General features: G+C 41.3%; 1 protein-coding gene across 3 annotated transcripts in view; it reads right to left on the bottom strand.

The window, feature by feature from the left end:
• LARP1 (La ribonucleoprotein 1, translational regulator) overlaps window positions 1-21,535 on the bottom strand; it is a 114,057-nt gene that overhangs the window by 84,192 nt on the left and 8,330 nt on the right. The gene's annotated exons all lie outside the window — the stretch shown is intronic.

Below are 21,535 nucleotides of genomic sequence, written 5' to 3'. Positions count from 1 at the left end.
TCTTTTCTGATATGCCTGCAGTGGACTAGAACTAAAACAGGAGATGCATAACCAACTGAAAGGTAGTTATAAGAACTGCTACAGGAAAAAGGCTTAAGGAGAAGTCTGCTGGGCCACTAGACTGCAGTTACAAAGTGCCAAGACCACAAGCAAGACAGACCACTTTGTCACTCAAAAATCCCACCAATTCTTTTACCTCCAAGAACCCCAGTTCCTTTCCTCTTTAATAGTATCGACTGCAGAAGGCCAATAGAATCAAATTGGATCCGTTACATTCCAGATCAGCTAAGAGGCAAAACTGTGCCAGACACTGTGCTAAGAGAACAATAAGAAACACATGCACCATGAATGTCTCCACTTTTCAGTAAAAAGTGAGTCACAGAACAGAAGGCTGAGCAATTTTGTGGTGTAACAGCAAGAAGAGCCTCTTGACATAAGCATGAAGCAGAATGCCTCCACGGATGCTCCTACATCACTGTGGGAATGATTAAAGCCGTTGACGATGTGGCTTTATGCTTCCAGGAGCAACCAAACAGGAAGAAGCAAACATAAGAGTTACAGTGCAGAAAAGCCAAAGTTTCAGAAGACCGAGGAAACCTAGGCAGAGGTTGACTTGGATAACATGGTAGAGAATGTTTAGCCTCAAAGTCAAAAGGCTGTTTACTAAAACTGCAAGTAAATACTCGGATTCTCCATGCCACTGAGGGAGAGAGACTGGCAATTGCTACATCTGGTGGAATGTAGAACAAGCTAGCAAGATCATTTAAAAGGGAAAAAAAACGTGCTCAAACACTGATGCACTGACCACAGATCAAAATAGTTTTTTTTTAAAAAAACAAAACTCAAGTCCATAGCTCCATTATACTTTCACAAGCCATCACCAATACCTACCACCTTTATTTATATATGACCCCAAAATTACAAACAACACTTGTAAAACACTGCATCCAACCATCAACCCACAGATCAATAAAAATAAAGCAATTGACTAATTACTACCATTTCTGGACTGCTCTAGTCATAAATTTCCACTAATGGAACCAGGAGATTTTTTTTCATGAATTCTGCTTTCAACAGCAGACCCTCAATTTGCCTCTGCATGCTGTTCAACAGGGTTGCAGTTACCTGTAACCACTGTCCATTGAGTTCCTCTGTACAAGAGCACACTGGGATTGCACATGCACAGGCCAGCCATTCAAAAAACTTTTTCTCACTTCTACAACACTCTGTTAGGGCCACTTCTCTCTGAGTATGTAGCAACCCATTTTTCTGCCTAAATGGCCACGTGTCACAGGAGAGGACCAGCCCTTCCCTCAGTTCTTTCAAAACACTGCAAACTCATGCTGGATATTTCAGACCAGAGAGCTCACAGTGGAGCAGAAGGGAAGGAAAGTTTACTTGCACAGAAGAAGTTGATGAACAATGGATACAGGTAGCTGCAACCATTTTCCCATTCATTCTTCTGTGCAGTTCAACTTTCGGAGATCACCAAGCTACACACATCAATGATATGGGGCAAATCTCTCCAAGAAGTCTAATTTTATTAACATAAATGCAACAAGAAATCACATTTAATCGGAACTGTAATAAGAACTTTAAGAATTGTGCTTTAGCACCTTGGAAAACAGTGTATAAATAGTGCAGCAGAAAATCATGCATACGTATACTGATTTTCCCTTTATGTAAATAAAGAATGCAGGAATGACTTTCCAACTGCAGCATGTCATCCAGCAGTAATGTTAATGGCACAGTGTCTAACAAAAGTATCTGCAGAGGACCATGTGGCAGCCTTACAAAAGTCCAGGAGAGGAACACTACAAAGGAAGGCTGAGGATGAAGCTTGAGATCTCATGGAATACACCTTTAGTTAGAGAGGGCAGGATACTGCAGCTGGTATGGCAACTGGATAGCTGACACAATCCATTTGGAACCATCTGAGCTATGGCCAGTTTGCTTTAATTTGGATCACCACAACACGAAAGAGATGCGGATCTGTACAAAACAAGAGTGTTCTGAACAAATAAATGGATAATGCCCCTTTAATGTCTATGTGTGTAATGCTTTTTCTCCCCTTGATTGTGAGTTTGGAAAGAACACAGGGGCTGATTCCGCATATGTTGGATAATGCACTTTCAATGCACTTTATCAATCTTTTGAGGTGGATTTTTTGTTCCACACACAAAAAAATCCATTCCAAATGTTCTATAAAGAGGATTGGAAATGCATTATCCAATGTGTGCGGAATCACTCCTGGAGTATACTATCTTGAGACAAGTAGAAGGAGATCAAAGTTTTGGATCATACTGATGGGAGGAGGGGTGATCTTACTCAATTCTCTTCCTTCAACACAACTCTTTGAGACACATGTCTGTCTGTGAGGACTCTAGACCCCTGGTGATTTCACTTCAGAGGTCACAGGGGCTGCTCGGCAGAATGGGAAGGCAGGGAAAGGTTGCTTTCCTTCAGCAAATTGCCAAGTCACAAGAACATAAGAATCCATTAACAAAATAAAAATACGCATATTTAAAAAGCACAATAAAAATATTTCTGTATTTACCGCACAAGTCACTTTACATTCAGCAAAATGAAATTTGAGTATAGATTTATGCCTTTGGGAAAAGTATGTCAATGTTGTCTTGGTTCAGAATTAGATACAATGATATAAAGATGTCTCAGTAACCCACCTAGTGAGTCGTCATGGTATTTTCCCCTTATGTTCCCTTGACCTTGTTGCACCCTTCCTTATTGTCAGTACCTAATCAAGTAAAAAATGTAAAACGGGCAGAAAGTTCACCACAACTCTAGTTCAATGTTTAGGAAACAACTGGAGAAAATGGGAAATCAGGTGAGAGGATAAGATGCCTATGGGTATGCTCCAACAGTGAATACACTAGTTAGCAAATTAAGGAAGATGCAAGTGAAACAGCCAGTTTTTTAAAGATGTGACAATTCTGATCTGCCCAAGGTAAATCGAAAGCCACAAGATTTCTCCCAACAAAAGTGACTGAGATTCAACATACACATAAAATATCCAAATAAAATTAAGGTCATGGCTGGTTTTTCTCCCAGCTACTTACCAGTACCCTAGAAAGAACAAACATGGGATGTCCTCTGACTTAACCCTCAACCCTCCTTATAAGACCTTCCAAATTGGATAAGCAATAAAATCCTTCTTGCATTTGCCACAAGACCAAGTGCCCTTCTGTCAATGTGCAGAACTGTAACGCTTTGGAGAAAGTATAAGACAGATTAAGAAAGAGCAAGAGAAAAGTAATGCCCAATTACTATCCCCATGAAGCCGCTGGTGACCCAGCACTTGTACTCTGCCTTTTAATTACCAGTAAGCCTGAAGTGAAACTGATAGACACACACAGCCATTCAAGGGTCTAGCACATAACTGAACCAATGAAAGGGAGGCACTCAGAAGGAGATATACCAACACTCTGCCAAGAAAACATGTCATTTGTAGGTGACTAGAGGTTATAAATAGGCAACACAACTTGATAGATAGTATAAGTCTCTCGATGGCCTTTCCAATTAAAAAGCAAGCACTATTAATCAAACAAGGAAACGTATTTTTGGCTTTCACTAATAACAAACCATAGAACTGTCAATTCAGTATAATTATTTCCAAGGGAACACCAAAAAAAGTAGTATTCTTTTGCAGCAGCTCTGTTTATCCATCAAACCTGGTCAGAAATCCTAGAGAATTTTTTCCCACATTTAGTCAACTCTATTGTCATTAGAAGAATACCATGGGTGTAAGAGAGAAGAGGGAGCAAACCAGCCTATGTTAGTAAAAGTATAGTAATAATAGTCAAAGTAAAAGCATAGTAATAACAACTGCGTTTATATACCGCTCTTCTTGACTGATTAGTGCCCTCCTCAGATCAGTGAACAAGGTCAGTGTTGTTATTATCCCCACAATACAGTTAAGAGTTGAGAGGAGTGGCTTGCCCAAGACCACCTGCTGAGCACATGATACTAGTGGGATTCAGTAGCCATTTCAGTTTCAGCATTATTCAATTTTAATGCCTCTGGCGCATAATGCACGTGACTGCAATACCTTATGTCCCAAGACATGGCTTATCATGTACCGGTTCTGCCAGATGCTCTTTTTTTTGTGTGTAACTAATACTTTAAGGGTATTCAATCAAGAACAAAATGTGACAAATGAGCGCCCAATGAAAACATTTGTACACAATGCTTGGCTGTACACACATAAGATTTGTTTATACAACACGTCAGGCTTTGTAATTTTGGGGGTTCAAGATTTAACACTGTACAGATGTTCAGTTTACCAAATTCTAAGAAAGTTTTGTACTCTGAAATGTGAAGATGCCTGTGTGATGATTTAACAACTTTCACTCCATATGAAATTAGAAGATGCTATGCTCTTCAAAGAGTAAAGATTGGTGCCTTACTAGCATTTCAAAGGAAATCTGCCTATAAAAACTTCTAGTAACTTCTACAACATTTTATCCAGGAACTAAACCAAACCTTAAAGGCCACGGGTTGCAGGCCTTTCCTTGCTTAGATACAGCCACATAACCTAAAAAGCTTCTTAACCAAGAACAGACGGGCTACCTAAAAGACCCAAATTCAGGAACCAGACCCTGCAACAAGCTATGGTGTCAGCTTTGTCCCCATATACATTCAGGCAATACTACTACAGGATCTAACAACATCACAGTCGCACCATCTTGGACTCATCCATTTGAACATCCTCCAAAAGCAACAGATGCCATCATGTGTCAACAATGCCTTTCTGCTCTCTATGTAGAATAAGTCAGTCTCTATGTAAGAGAATAAATAAATATAAATCAAACATTAAACATCATAACGTTCAAGAAACAGTATGAGAACATGTTAATCTTCCAGGTCCTTCTGCTGCAAAACTAAGTCACTATTGTACTACAAAAGTTTCACATGGGATAAACTCTGATGTGAAACAGCTGGATATGGATTCATTAAGAGGTATCACAGCATCTCCCCAATTTGAACAGAAGAAGGATGATTCATTACAGGCATTATTTTCACAAAAGTTTCACCAATACTCTGGATTAAGTTCCTCCATAAATCAGGAGATGCCATGTTAGGTTCGGCAGAAAAGTCTTGATCTACAGTTGAACACTGTCACTTAAACTGAATAGCTTGTTCACTCTTTGGCTAAAGCCAGAATTCTTTAAAGATTTGGTTAATGTAATTTCTTTAAACTAGTATGTTAAAAATCCGTCTTGTGAGTTATCCTATAACTGCAAAGGAAGTCTGGATTATTAATATTTTCAAACAAGAGTCACAAATCCTAGGTCTTCCCACTCATAGTAGAAAACATGCACTAGTAATTTAAAACAGCTTTGCAATTAGGCATTCACCTAGTCGAGTGAAGCAAGCAAAGCACTTTGCCACTACAGCATGGAAGTAGATGTTTCTCAACTAGGTGAAGGAAAGGGAAGAGTGTGCATAAACAGAAGTCACAGTGCTACTGGGAAAACAGAAATACTCTGATGGCTGCCATCTTTGTCTAAGGATAGTCACACTCCTTTTCCAACAAAGAGAACAGGCCATTGAATACTTAACGTGAAGGGTCCTTCTCCTCTGAGGAAAGAAGGAGATATTGTTGGGTGATTCCCATCCTCAAATCAAGGAGACAAGAACAAAGTCTTTCCACTTCCTGTCTCCTTCATGGAAGTCACCCATCCCCTCAGTTCTGGAGACTCCGAAAGCAGCTAACAGTGTCCTAAACTACCAATTTCAACACTCTAGCAAATAACAAAGAGAAAATAAGTAACAAGGTAACAAAACACAAGGACAGGAAGTGGTCCTGTTCAACTGAAAAGTGGGAAATGACGATTACTTGGGAAGGGACGAGATGTCTTCCTTTCCTCAAAGAAGAAACATCCCTCACAGCAAGTATCCAATGGTCCTTTCTCCCTCTGAGGCAGAGGATATCTTGGTGAGACTTCCCAAATAAATGTCCTCATTTTCTGGGTGTGTCATCATCTTCTGATTACAAAAAGTATTGTAACACTCTTCTGCCAAATGTTGCATCAGCTGAGTTGTAGATGTTCATCATGTAGTGCCTTACAAATGTGGATACTGACAACCAGGTGGCCACCTTGCAGACCTCTTCAACTGTAACATGTCTGGCAAAGGCTGCATTGGTTGCAGCACTTCAAACTGAATGGGTGGTGATCCCAACTGGTATGGCTAATTTTGAACTTTGTAAGCTTCGATAATACAAGCCTTAAAAGTACTGCTGGTCGATTTTGACATTCTCTATTTGGCGGAAAGATGGAGAAGAATAAAGAATTAGTTTTCCGAATATGTTCTATTCTGCAGATGGTTTTTAGTGCGCATCCTACATCTAATGTATGCCACAACCTGTCCTCAGGATGAGTGGGATTCAGGCAAAAATGATAAAAGACAGATTTCCTGAGATCTATGGAAAGATGGATTCACCTTCAGTTTAAAGGTAGGGTTTGTTCTCATGACTTTGTCCTCAGGAAAAATGCACAACTCAGAATTGTCTGGCAGCATGCCTAGTTCTGATACCCTCCTTGCTGATGTGACTGCGATGAGAAACAGTGTTCTCATCCTCAGCCACTTAAGAAAAATTTCTTTAATACATTCAAAGGGATATCTGGTAAGGGCCGATAGCACAGTGTGAAATTTCTGTGTTAGAAATCTGTGTGTTTGTGATCGATCTTTAAGAGTAGTGCTCCTGAGAAAGTGACATATGTGGGGGATGTCTGGATAGGCTCAGTCCCAGGAATCACGGTAACACCGTTGTGAGAGCTGCAATCTGTCATCTTAATGTAGAATACTTGAATCCGCTAAACATGGCCACCTTGCAGAGAAGATAGAATAGATTAATCTTCAGTTTCAAGGAGTTGACAACTTTTCTTCTGCTCTACCTGAGGAAGACCTTCCATGATGTGTTGTATATACTGTTAGTAAAATGTTTTTTGGAAGCTAGAAAGGTGTCAGCCACCTTCCCCGAATAGCTTAGTCATAAGAAGTGTTTCTGTTCAATCTCCAGGGAGTTAAATGTAGCCACTCGGGATGTTGGTGTCAAACTGGGCCTTGTTGAAGCATGTTCGGAGATACTGGAAGGGTTAAGGATAGACATGTTGACAGTCGCTGAAGGGTGAAAAACCACAGATGCCGAGGCCAATACAGTGCTATTACTATGATGCCTGCCTTCTCTTTGATCTTCCTGATAGATTTGGAAGAACCGGGGGGGGGGGCACGTGAACAGAAGATCGCTTGACCGCTGGCACGTCACGGTGTCTGTTACTTCGGCTTTGGGATGGCAGTATCTTGTGAAGTACCTGTTCACTTGATGGGTGGTTGGTGATGTGAATAAATCCAGCAGGGAAGACCGAGGTGTGTCACAATTAGCTGAAACAGATCTTTCTTCACAGACCATTTCCTTTCCTGGTCTACCTGCTGAGCCAATCCACCTGGATATGCATTGATTCCTTGATATGTTCAGCCTTGATGGATGCAAGGTTCTTCTCTGCCCGCATTAGGATCTTGATTGCTTCCTTCTGTAATACTGAAGATCTGGATCTTCCTTACTTATTGAGGTAAGTTTTGACCAACACAATGTCTGTTCTGATTAGGACATGCTGGTCTGGTGTTTGTGAGCTGAAGTGCAGTAGGGCTAGATAAGTCGCCCAACGGTTCCAGTAGGTTGATGGGAAGGTTTGTCTCACTGTTGGACCATCAATCCTGCACTGGTAAAACTTCTATTATTGCTCCCGTCATGTCTGAGCCCCATCCATGCCAATATTAATGCTGTTTAAATCAATGCTTCATGCTGGATATCCTATTACCAGTGTCATAAATGTTTCTTCTGTTCAATTCTCTCACAGAATGATTGCAGGTGCTTATCTAACAAGCTGTAGAAACTTTCAGTCCTCATGACCTTGCATACTACTCACTCCTGTTCCTTGCTATGTCTTGCTTTCCAGTGACTCAATTTGATAGTACAAATATGAGAGATGTTCTCACACAAAGTGCCTGCCAAAATCATGTTTATTGTTGGGAGGGGGAAGAACCAAATGTGTGAGTTAAGAGGAGTCTTCTTTGTAGTCGACCCCACTGGATGGCGTCGATGTTTAAATCAGCAGGCCCATCAGTTTTGCTAGTGTCATTAATGATGACCACTAATAACACTTTCTTAATTCTCTTTGCCTTTGCATTCTGCTGGGAAGAGGCAACTGCACATTGTGTCTCCCAGATGTTCTAGTCTCTGTTCGGTTGAAAGGAACTTTTCTGTCAGTTGATCAGGAAAACCATTGATCCTGTACAGACATCTGACAGATGTGTGTGTGTCTTGATGCGATTGTGTCTCGGAGTTTAACCTGATTAACAAATCATCCAGATAAGGGTTATGTGGATGCCCTGTTCCCTTAGTTTTACAACAGGGTTGATCAAGGTCTTTGTGTAGACTATGTTGCACAGAGACCGACTGAAGTGCTCTGAACTGTAGATAAGAGCCCCCCACACACACACACACAGAAACTGAGGAACCTTCTGTATCTGAAAAAGTTCAGAATGTGGAGATACGCCTCCAGAAGATCTAATGAAGTAAGGTTCTCCTGTGGTAACAAGGATTCAGAGATTAATCTTAGCATTTCCATTCTGAAGTGCCTCAGTCTGATGAGCTTGTTGTGATCCATCAAGTCTAGTATCATCCTTCAATTTCAGTTCCCCCCATCCCTTGGCACCGGGAAAAATATGGAGTATACTCCTTGTTCCATCTCTGCAGGAGGGAAAGGTTCTATGGCTCAAATACTGAGATGTCAGCAGCAAAGGTTCTGTGAAACCTTCCTGAATCCTTGGGAAAGGGGGAGAGCAAGATAACCTGCTTGTTGAGCATGGGTTTTGCCCATTCTGCCTTTAATTGCTTCTCAAAAAAAAACCACTACTCTCAACCTAGGGAAGAATACTTTGTTCCCCTTTGGACTGCCCTTGGACAATGGATGGACGAGTTTCTACTTCTGATGGATTCTCCTTAACAGCGAAGGCTGCCATAGTTTGGATAGAAGATACTGGTAGTCCTCTAATTTAAAGACACTTAGGGATTGTTCTGGGATTTCTCTCTCATCCTCTTCCTCATCTGGGCTGCTGTATATCATAATATATTGTATACTGTGTGTGTATAAAGTGCTGTCAAGTCACAAACTGACTTGCGGTGAACCCTGATGGAGCTTTCGAAGCAAGCAGAAAGCAGAGGTGGTTTGCCATTGCATCCCTTTACAGTGTCGTCTTCCTTGGTGTAGTGTCATCCAAGTATTGGTCCTATTTAGCTTCTGATATCTGACAGGATCATGATATACTATGTAGGCATGTGCGATTCGGGTTTCCAATTTGAGATAAATACCAAATCGGACCTGATTTGCAAAGATTTGGGATTTCCAAATCGGGCCCTGCATGCTGGCCCTCATTCAGAAATGCCAAATCAAACCTTCCTGAAACTATTTGGGGTGCTTTCAAACCCCGCAGCTGGCTCCAGCTGACCAGGAAAGGAGGATTCCCCGCACCAGCCAGCTGAAGTTTAAAGGGCCCTTTCCCTGCCACTTGCAAGCAGCAGGAAAAGGGCCTTCCTGCACTTCAGCAGGCTTATTTCACCCCCCCCCCCAATTGGGTGAAATAAGCAGTGGGGCGGGAAGTTTTGGCGTGCTCTGAATCTTCACGGAGCATACCAAAGCAGGGCAATAAGCGGTTTCCAAAGTGGCATGCCGCTTTGAAAATCACTTATTTCCAATTCTTTTTCCCGCTTCGGAAACTGAATCTTTCTGTCCCTGCACACCCCTAATACCATGTGTCATGATCTGGCTGTGCCAGGAAGGCCTAAGCAAGGCCTCAGAAGCCTGTTACCAGTGGGAATAGGCCTGCCTACAGTTCCCAGGAGCCCCTGGGCCATTTTGGTACCCTTTTTGGCCAATCAGAACACAGGGGGCTAGTGCTATATAAGTCTGGGAGGAAAAAAAGCTGTGTTCTTTCAGCCAGGGAGCAGGCCAGAGGAGGTTTATGCTAGGGGGAGAGGCCCTCATCCAGGTAGGATGAGAAGACAGGCCTGGTAGACAGAGGGACAGTGAGTTCAGTCACGCTAGGGCCTTTTGTTTATTTTGCTTTCACCCATCTATTATTGCTAATGCACCTTGCCTGACCTCCATGTAAATAAACTATTTTGTTTGTTGTTACTCTGCTGGGTCCTCATGCCTGTTTATTGGCCAAGCCACGGAGATCTGAAGGACTGGGAGGGTACTCTGGGCCTTCCCAAGGGACCCTAAATCCCAGTGGTGGCAGCATAAGCTGGCTCACCCCACCTGACGCATGACACCATGTCACCTTTCACTATCTGCATGAAGTTTTATTTCCCATTTTTTGGGCATAGGTTTCCTTTCTAGCTGCCTTAGTGAACCAGTTAGGTTTCTCTTGTGTAAAATTGCCCTTTTACATTTCCCTGTCTAGGAGGAAAATAAGAGGAGGATGAACCAGAGGGAAACCTCTCTCTTCCCTCAGCGCTCTGACAAAAATTGGCACTCTCTTCCCTCATAGTTTGTCTAATCAAGTTTAGAAAATCCGAAGATAATATCGTGGTACCCGATTTCAACACATTACGCATGGGTAGAACTTACCCACTAGCACTGGATCCTGGATCTGTTGCTATTAGTAGATCTGCAAAACAGCGTGGTTCTCTATGGGTCTTACACCCATTGATTAGCTTATGAATATAGGAAATCACTCCGCAGACACCTTCTGGTCGGTTGGCAAGTTTTCCCCAGTCAATGGGGCCAGAAATGGCTGCTGTGGTTTCTTTGGGTGAGGAGGAATGGTGCCTCCTGGAACATGTATGAGCCTCTGATCTTTTTGCGCTTTGAATAGCAGCCGTTGCAATCTCTGCGCGATCTGTGCTGATTGCATTGGTGTTGTTACCAGGAACAGCGAAGAGCTTTTAACTTTCCTTCGGAGAGGAACTTCCCTCACTTCCCTCACAGTTTTCCATTTTAATGCGGTTGAGGAACATGCTCTGTGATGCTGTTAGTCCGCTTGTAACAGACTTAGTATAAGTGGGACCAACAACCATACCTGCTCTTTAAGCTGGCCCTCCTCCTGGATGCTCAGGCTGGTACACCAGCTACACATCTTCCAGGAAAACAAGGACTTGCGTATTGTTTAACAAGTCCTGGTCCTCACTTAAATGGAATACATCATTTGGAGGCTTCCAGTCAAGACTGTCCAAACACTGGAGCTCGCAAAGACATGGCTTATGACTTCTTACTGGAGCCAACCTATATAAATGTGTACAGGATTTGTCTAGAACAGGATCAAGCATACTGACTCCCACTGCCACCTTCCAGCGTTTATCACAATGTGGGACAATGTCTACACAATTATACATACAAAAAGATCCATTCTGTGACTGGAAATATTGGGAAAGCACCATTTCAATGGTGGGGACAATGCACACACTTTGCCTATGTTGTGAACGCATATAGGTGAGGCTAAATCAAAAAGAGTCCAGTAGCACCTTTAAGACTAACCAACTTTATTGTAGCATAAGCTTTCACGTATCACAGTTCTCTTTGTCAGATGCATGGAGGGCAAGAAGAACCTGGTCAGATATATAGGTGGAGAGGGGAGGGAGGAGTAGATGCAAACAGTAGCTTCTGATATAGAGATCAGTTTGCTTCTGTTAAGGAAGTCAGTTACTTCTGATAATGAGATAACCATTCATAGTCTCTATTCAATCCCAGCCTGACTGAGTCAAATTTACATATGAATTCCAATTCAGCAGCTTCCCGCTGGATTTTTTTTGGAAAGGTTTCTGTTGAACTATAGTGACCTTTAAGTCCTTGATGGAATGTCCTGGTAGATTGAAGTGTTCTCCCACTGGTTTCTGGATGTTGCCATTTTTAATGGCAGATTTGTGTCCATTTATTCTCTTGCACAGAGGTTGGCTGGTTTGTCCAATGTACAGAGCAGATGGATATTGTTGGCACATGAGGGCATATATCACATTGGAGGATGAGCAGTTGTAAGAGCCAGAGACAGTGTAGTTGACGCCACTGGGTCCTGTAATTGTATTTCCTGGGTAGCTATAAGGGCAGAGCTGGCCTCTGGTGAGGCTAGTACATCTCCTCTATGCACTTATGTTGCACAGACAGATCCACTTATTAATCTCTTCCTGTATTATATTCGCTATGTTAATTTTAACCTTTAACGCCACCAGGCCTGAGGTACCTGAAGGAGCACCATCTCCCATATGTACCTTGCTGTCTTTAGAAATTGTGAAGTGAGGAACTTTTAGAGGTTCCCAGAAGTCAGGAATAAGGGTTTCTTAGTAACCACCTCTCTGCTTGGGAAGTCCTTTCCTTTACAAGTGTATCTGATATGTTTGACTGATTCCTTTTCAGAAAGGTCATAGTGACTACAGTATTTAGACAAGTCTTTAGATTACAGCTTTGTGGGAGGAGCTGGACAATGTTTACCTTATGTATATAATGGCAATATTTGACTATAGTAAATGGGAATCACTTCAAGGACACTTTCAAGCAGCAGTATACATTTTAATAGAAGTGCTGCCGTTTGACATTTAAGCATTTCCATGCTTAACCTCCTTACTCCTCAGCTTTTGCAACACGTATGACTTCTTCTATTCTTTCCCATGACCTCCAAAGCTATTCCTGTCTTTAGAGCCTGTGTTTAATGTCATCCAAAAGGACAACTTCCCTTTCCTTCACAGAAAGGTGCACTCTAGACATTCTAGCAGCTTTATTTCCAGATCTGAAATGCTAGTTTTTGATTGCAAACCTTAGAAAGCAAGAAGCAACAATGGCCAGGAAGGAGTGGCACATCCAGGTACACTCCTGTGAGATCTATGGAGACCAGATGGACTCCAGGTTAGAGTGCTTCTTCTATAGCCTTTAGTGTTCCATCTAGAACTTCCTGTACTGAATGAAATTACTTATGAACTGCAAGTACAGAATGGCCGTCCAGTTCCCAGTCTTATGAGGGACTGTAAAAAATACTGAATATTCACCATATCAGACAGTGGAACAGCTTCTATAGCTCTTACATCTAGCAAGTGTTGTACTGCCTGAAGTGTGTGTGCTCTTTTGCTTGGACATTTCAAAAGGGGGAGACAAGCAGCCCATTTGTGGATGAACTCTGTGGAGCACCGCCAGACTACTGTGTTTTAAACTCGCAGGTCTTCCAAGGATTTTGTCCAGATGTGTGCCAAAGCTTGTAAACATCCTGCTACTGGAACTCCCAGCATCACTGGATTTGTTTGCTGCTGGGCATACGGCTCTTTAAGACATAGCTGCTGAACTACTTGTGTCCGGTGCTGCCTGTGCCCTGCCTAAAGTTTCCTAATTTCTGTATCAGGATGACCCCTTCTGGTTTGATCTGAAATAGAATAGGGGTTTCATAAGAATGGAAGGCATGAAAGGAAGAGTTTCTGAAATGCTTGTCTGCCTTTAAGACGAGAAGGTTGTGGCTTTCTTTTTAGCCTTGGTCTCTACAAGGCCATCTTCCAATTTCTTCCCAAGTAAATTAACACCAGCGTAAGGGGCTGTGGCTAGGGTAGCTTTGGTGTTTTGTTGCCCCCCAACTATGGATTCGTAACTAGTGCAACTTCAAAACTCTGTGGCTTGTTCCAGCTCTGAAAGGCAGTTAACCACCTTTCTACTCTGGTCAAGTTTGTGATTAAAAGCCCTAACCCAGATGTTTGTAACATCAGGGGGGTAAGCAGTTGCTGCTTTCATCACTGCAAGCTGAGCATTGATTAGTAGGGTGCAAAATACATTATTGGCTTCCTTAGAGATGGTGTAAAGACCCTTGAGTTTACCTGCTTTGAATCTAGGAGAAGTGGAGTTTCCCACTCTTCTCTGATCTCTTCCTCAAAGAACCTGGGAAGACTAAAAACATGAGGAATGTGTTTAAGCCTAGAAAATAAATCCTGGTATCCTAGAGATCCTTTAGCCACTCTTTCTTTGAGGGTTTTTCCCAGTTGGCACTTTGAGCTCTAGAACCTTCACTGCCTCTAGAAGAAAGTCATCAGAGGCAAACAGCCTTCTGCTTCAGGACTTTAGGTCGATGTAACCCTTGTTGGATTTTGCCCTCTCCTTTGTCAGAATCCTCATCTATATCCTCATATTCCTCTTTAGAGGACCAAAGCTTATAGGGGGAGCCTAAAAATGGCTGTTTCTATCCCTTTCAGGGCACAAATTAGACAGGCTGCAACTGGTAGCAGCCCTCATGTGCTTTGCCAAGTCTTCTGCAGAGGGGGCACTCAAGGAAATGGCTTTTCTGCTCCATGGCTTGGGGAAGATAGGAATCAAATCTCCAGTATTTTGTGCTGCTGTCCCAGGGACATATGACATGGTAGAATGACTGGCCATATAGCCTCAGCCTGGTGCCAGTGTCAGCAGGCAAAAGATATGACAGAGGGGAAAACAGAGGGGCTCCCCCCTTTTCAGATAACAAATGTAGACCGAATTATTGCAAAGGAGAGCAAGAGGAGATAAATATAGAATAAGAGAATAAAGCACAGCAGGAAAATGAGCTCTCAGGTTTCCTTGCTGACTCATCGGAAGCAGGAAAAGAACTGAGTAGGAGTGGCTACAAAGGGAGAGCTGCCAAAGGATTGCAACCTCTTTCCCACCTCAAAGAATAATGGGAAAGTATTCTAACTATCAAAATTACACCCTCCAGTTTCAAGTGAAAAAGGCTCCAGCCCCTACACCCTATTACAGGTAAGGTAAATTGTCACAGCCTCTAAATTTAAACATCCACAAAAAATCAGCCACATTACTGCTCTCATTCTATTATGGACTTTACAAAAGCTTCCATGTTACACAGCCTTATTTTCCTTGGATATCAGTTCTAGGCTGCATTTAGTAATTGATTTCTAGTTCAATGTAATGGCCACAAATGTGGCTTGCTCATGGCTCACTCTCCTATCCTTAGCTCCTCTCTTTCTCATACGAAGTGCAATCAATTCTAATTGCCTATGACACTGAAAAGAGAGGGTTTTTTAACCCTTGGCTAGACAGGAGTCTAAATAAGGGTTCAATCCTAGCTTACAATCCTAGTTTAAGGGGGACAGACTTGTAAAAATATATTGCTTCCTTACAACGCACAACTCAAAGACTATTGGCACCAATGGTAATATCATGCATCCTTCCCTTGCTGTTTTTTGCATTAGTCTATTTCCCCACTACAGTCACTAGTCTAAGAATTCCACTTCTTGATTTTTTGAAAAACTCTAAAATCAAAATTTAAATTTTGCTTAGCAACTATATGACACTTGAGAGTGTTTAAAATGGTTTGTATATATTCAGTACTCCTTCCTACAGCACTGTAAGGTCAATATTACCAATACAGAAAATAAGCATGAGGGAGAATGTAAATACTACACATAGTTAGCAGTGGATTGTTCAAGGCCATGGAATGAGCTCATGCTCATTCATACACTCCCAGCTCACGATGCACGAAAAAGAATCCACAAATGCTTCTGATATTAAACAAATATTTCATGTTCATAAAGCACTTTTTTTTAAAAAATTAAAAACACCACCTCTTGCTTTTCCTCTAGAAAAAGAACAGTTTACTGCAAGCCTATTAACAAAAATAGCTAATTTGATGCAAGTCAACAAAATTACAGCAAGTGTAAATTTGGTTTACAGACCCAACAAGAAACTGTGGTCCTCTGTTAGAGGTCCACAGGTCCTCTAACAGAGCATTAGATACTGTTAAGTGATGGAGCAAAAAAACATTCAAGACTGCATCAGTCTTCAGATGTCAGAGACAAACAATATACCAGCAACTGGGAACCACTTTGCTCTTCTTTTTCAAGGTCTGTGGAAATAAAAAACGGGCAAACTACAGCTGCTGCTAGCCGTAGTACAAAACCATGAGTTCCTGAACTGAGGGCAGACTACTACCAATTATTCTGAGAATTTTTATCCCATCTTTCTCCAGATGGGATCTACAGTAGGCTTCAAAGTTAAAACATAGTCTGAAGTATAAATAAAGATCAATAAATACAACTGAGATCAGTAATGGTTATTATGATTTGTCCTATTTAGATATATCATGGAAGGAAAGGGAAAGGACCACATGAGCTGGGGAGGGGGCAGAATAGAGCAGGGATGAAGAAAAGCACATGAACCACCATGGATGCTCCCAAATTATTGTTTAACAAGCAGTTAAGGTTTCTTCTCAAAAATATTACTCAATTTCTTGCGTAACCAGGAGTGCTGCTCTAGTTAGAAGGAAGCAAGGCTTCAGATTCCCCCCACTTCAGCTTGCCAAATATGCACACCACTCCCACAAAGTTCTCCATAAATTGTATGAAAACACAGAGGAGAGGAAGGTCCTATCTCACCTTGCAGGAGCTTTACAGAAATCATGACTAATATAACAGCACTGCTCTGCTTTTGCTTTCCACAAAGTAAATATTACACAAAATTAAGTAAAACCCAACCTCTTATCCCAAGTCCTCCATTCCAAGAGAGGGGCAAGACGGGGAGGAGGAAAGGAGTTGATGGCAAACAGAATAACTGAGGATTAATAATTCAAGTCAAAATGTTTGTGCCTTTGGTACAGCTAAAGAATAAGGACGAGCACACTAAACCAACCAATCCAGAATCTCTCCGATTGTGTCAGAAGAAGAATTCCTCTTGATTTAATCACTATTGAAAAGCTGCTTCTAAACTAACCATTAGCAATCCTAGGCAACCTGAAGTTCAAGAAACTAGAATGAAGGATTGGTTGGACAGCTGATGTTCAAAAATCAGTCAAACACTATTTTAAAGGTGATCAATATTTTAATACAATATTTTGTTAAATTACACCATAGACGTCTGCAGCTTCCAGGCCTGCCAAGTAATTTGTTTTATATATTTATATATATATATTATTTTTATTTATTTATTTATATATATTAAAAATTATTTATTAATGCTTGCCACTGGCCTGTAAAAGCGATCTAGACAAGCATGAGCAAAAACTTTTACAAACCAGTTCATATATGGCAACTTACCCTCCAGCTCCACTACTTCTTCCTCCTCACACAGGTTAATGCTGAGTGGTAACTTTTCATAAGTATTGTTTTCAAACAGCCTTGTTGATTCAAAAGGAGGTCAGTGCAGTGGCCAAGAGTGTCTTCTATCAGCTGCATCTGGTTCTCTAATTCTGCTTTCCCAACTCAGCTGACCTAGCCAGACTGTTCCATGCTTTTACAGCCTCACTGTTGGATTACCGTAATGCACTCTACATTAGGTTGCCCTGAAGACTTCAGAACGGTTCGGAATACAGCAGCCCAATTACTGGTAGGAGCTAGCCAACATATCCTGCCATTTAAAAACATTATACTGGCTGACAAGTCATTTTCAACCTGCCTCTCTCACCAAGTCTCAAGGCAGATTATACAATGTAAGACAATGTAATCAAACAGCATGACATCCAAAAAACAATGCAACAGGGCTAGGATCACAAAAATTAGATACAGTGGAAATAAAAGAATAGACACCATCTGTTAAGCAGCATAAAAAGAACAAAAGTAGAAAGCAGTGCAAGTAATATTTACGTTTGTTTGTTTGATTTGACTTCTAGCCCACTCATCCTGCAAATGGGCTCAGGGTGGGTTATAACTATAAGTACATTTAAAATCACAATAAAATCTTAACAATTGTAAAATACAGTTTCCAAGATAGTGGTCCATACCATCCACCCCTGCAGATAGTGCATGGGGGGTGGAGAGGACAGCCATTGTGGTCAGATTATGACTTGGGGAGGGGGGGCAAGATGACTATACAGCCCCCCCCCCAACAGGAGACTGGTAGGGAGGCTCACCAGATGGATGTAAAATCAGCCTCATAAGAGTAAAACAATACATTTCAGAGGAATAGGCTACAATCCTGTTCCTTCTATAAAACATATGACAGCAAGTTGTGTAGTGTTGGACTAAAATCTGACAGACCCAGGCTTGAATCTCTGATCTGCCATGGAAGCTTGCTGGGTAACCTTGGGCTAGTCAGTGTTGTGAAGATAAAATGGAGGAGTATCATATAAACTGCTTTTGGTCTCCACTGAGGAGAAAAAGTGGGGTATAAAGTAAATAAATATTGCATTATTCCTTTATAGAAATGCTCTCCTGAACAGTACTTTTTTACAGTTTGCAGAATGACAGGAGTGTCATTCTGAGTCAGGGGGTTGTACAATGTGGAAGCCACAACAAATAAAGCATGAGCAGTTGACAATCTTACCCATTTGCGGTGTGGCAAATTCAAAAGGCTTTGCTCAGATGGGTGAAACTGTAATAATGGAGCATAAAAGAAGGTATGAAGGTATAAAGCCATGAAGGATTTTGTAGGTGGATAGCCAGTACCTTGAACTAAACCCACTGTCGAATAGCCAATGGAGTAAGGCAGGAGAGAATGCTTTCACCCCCTTCCCACTGCAGCCTCATGACCCACATTGCTATTCCTCCACACAGGTCCCATGACCCCAAGAATAAATTTTCCTGTTGGCAGGATTGGTTGGTGGAGGGATGGGAAAGCTGGGAAGACCAACTGCTATTAGATGAGATCATGGGATCCAACCCAATATGTATAGCTGAGATTTTAGACAGACTCAACTGACACATGAAGAATCCGCAGGTTTTAGTAACATGCTCCCACAGGCATTGTAGAGCATGTTACCTTTTATGCAAGGGCAACATAACAACACACAGATTTACTCAAAATTTCATCATGGTGACTTTAACTGAACAAAAACATTTATATTCAGTATTTTGTTCATTATTATCTGATCACCAACTAGTTTATAAACTGCATTTCTAAAACTGAATTAATATTAATACTTATTATAAATTGGTGTGTACAGAAAACAGCTAATCAAGCTGAGTGTAATGCTTCTGAAATTAAACAGTAGAAAAGAGCAAAAGACCAGTAGCACCTGTAAGACTAACACAATTTACTAACATGTCTTCAGAGAAGTGAGCTGTGTCTCACAAAAGCTCATACCCTACAATAAATTGTGTTAGTCTTACAGGTGTTAAGGTCTCTTGCTCTTTTCTACTGCTACAGACAGACAAAAATGGCTCCCCATTTTGATCTAAATTAAACAGCTTAAGATGTAGACCCCAACTCATTCACAGTCAAATCACAGTAATTTATGTAGAAAATGTATAGGTTGCCCCTCCAGAGACCAATTTAAGGCTCCAATTAGAAATTAAAAATAAAATGCAGTTCAACTTTTAAGAACCGCAAGCCTTCCTGATTCTATGTGAACAACCATCTGCCACCCTCTTTTACTGGGGTGTTTCCAGTTCCGCAGACTACTAGCGTAAACTGTTAATCTAAGCAGGTCCAAGTGACAGCACCCTCTTTATCAACATTTCTCTTTCTCCCTTCTGTATTATCATGTTCTCACCAAATACACAAAGTTTTGACACTGAGCAAGGGTTCCTGCCCTCTACAGCTAATACAAGTCAGTCAGCCCTCTGGAAGAACCCTTTGTAGTTTTAAAACACGGCTGTTCCAATAACAATTGCATAATACCAACACATTACAGCACAGAGTGGACACTACCACAATTACCTGCTTTGGAAAAGCAGCATGAACATCCCTTCATCAAGTCATATACATACATGTGGAAAATTAGAAAAAACAAACATATTCCAACTCCAGATCCAACTGAGTATTTTCTCTTCCAGAGAACAATCCCAGGCCTCTCACAGTGGCCCTCCAAAATGCCATTCTATATGAATAAGCATTAATTCCAACTGTCCAATGCCCACTTAACTGATTCATTCAACGGTGATATTCAGCTCTCAGTTCCTATCTACTATTGTCTGTGCTCAGACATGCAAAACAGATAGCTTAGAAAACCTTACTGTTAGACCACAATATTAACTTGCCCTTTCCCATTTTATAAGCTTAGGCTCCATAATTTAGTTATGGAATTTCAATTCCATAATTTGGAATTCAATTGTTTCCAGTTTTAAGTAAGAAAGATATACTGGGCTTTCTAAACCAGTGGTTTAATTCTTAAATGATTAATGGAAGTTCACAGATTAAAGTGTTTGAAGGTAGCAGCTGAAACCACAGTAAATCAGAGAAGCCAAGAATCTGTAAAGACTATCCCAGTCTGGGCAAACCAATCAATCCAAGAAGCCCTAGTTTCATAACGTATTTTAGACAAAGTATGGTCTTCTGATGAATTCCTGTTTATAACATTTACTCCTGTAGCTCAACTTCCTCTTACAACTGCTCCAGTCTCCTGCTCTCCAAAATGACTCTGTCTATTCTGATTAGTTACCCCATATATCTACAACTCTCTCCCAAAATAGGTGGCATTCTTCTATCTTCCTTCAAATCTATTTCCCTCCTATTCTGTAAAGTCTTTAGCTTAACCCTTTAATATGTGTAAGATGCCATCAAGTCACGGATGATTCATGGTGAACTCATAGGGTTTTCATGAGATGAATGGAGGGGCTTTGCCATTACCCACCTCTGCGTAGCAACCTGGACTTGCTTGGTGATCTCCCATCCAAGTACTAACCAGGGCCAACCTTACTTAAATTTCCAAGATCTGATGCGATCAGGCTAACCTCGGCCACCTAGGTTAGGATTATCCCCTTAACAGTCATCTCAAATTATGCCTATGCAGAAGAGCAATTGCTCATATTCATCTCCCTCTACTCTTCTCCCCAATATCTGACAGCTTCCTCTCTGCCAAAATTTAGATTACAGTCTCACTGGGGCAGGAACCTGACCTTTTTGTTCATTCAATTGTGTAAAACACCATGCATGTTGATGGTGTTGTATAAAAGCTACAATCACCACCACCTGCTAATGCCATCAACAAGAAACTGACTAGATAGTAACTAGAGAAAACAGCTACATCACTGGTTGCTAGGTAGTAGGTTTGGAATGAGAGCCAGATTATCAAGCAATTTTCCAATAATTTGAAAGAAAATTTACACTATAGCTAGGATTAACATATTATAACCCAACTATCTTTACTTGCTACCGTAAGACTCACCTAGAACAAAAAGCTTTACCAAAGAGAACTAAAATAGAGAGTATAGGGGCCTCCTTACACAAAAGCCAATGCTGACAGGAGGAAGCCATTCAAATCAGTTTTCTAGGATCTCAGTCTGTTATTCTCCAGACCCACTACTCATTTCCTACGATTCTATACCACTTGTAGTTTGCAAGCTTCTTAAATTATTTTCACCTCATTCGTCCTACTGAGAACAGAAGCTAAGAGACATTTATCAGCTCAGATGCAAATCTAGCCTGCGCAACATATACTCCTACTGTAAGCGGAACGTCACCAGTCCCAGAAATATCCCTTGCAAAGATTCTGGAATGCCGTCAAAGGGCACTCAGTAAGCACATGGATGAGTGGGGATGTGAAATTCAGTACAGTTTTTTGGCCCATCCTGCAACTTCAAAAAGCTGGTGTACCATAATGATTAAGAGTATACGCAATGACAGAA

This window comes from Eublepharis macularius, chromosome 4, assembly GCF_028583425.1.
Source record: "Eublepharis macularius isolate TG4126 chromosome 4, MPM_Emac_v1.0, whole genome shotgun sequence".
NCBI classification, from domain to species: domain Eukaryota; kingdom Metazoa; phylum Chordata; class Lepidosauria; order Squamata; family Eublepharidae; genus Eublepharis; species Eublepharis macularius.
The sequence above is the reverse complement of the archived record's forward strand: the minus strand, read 5'-3'. Positions and strand labels throughout refer to the sequence as shown.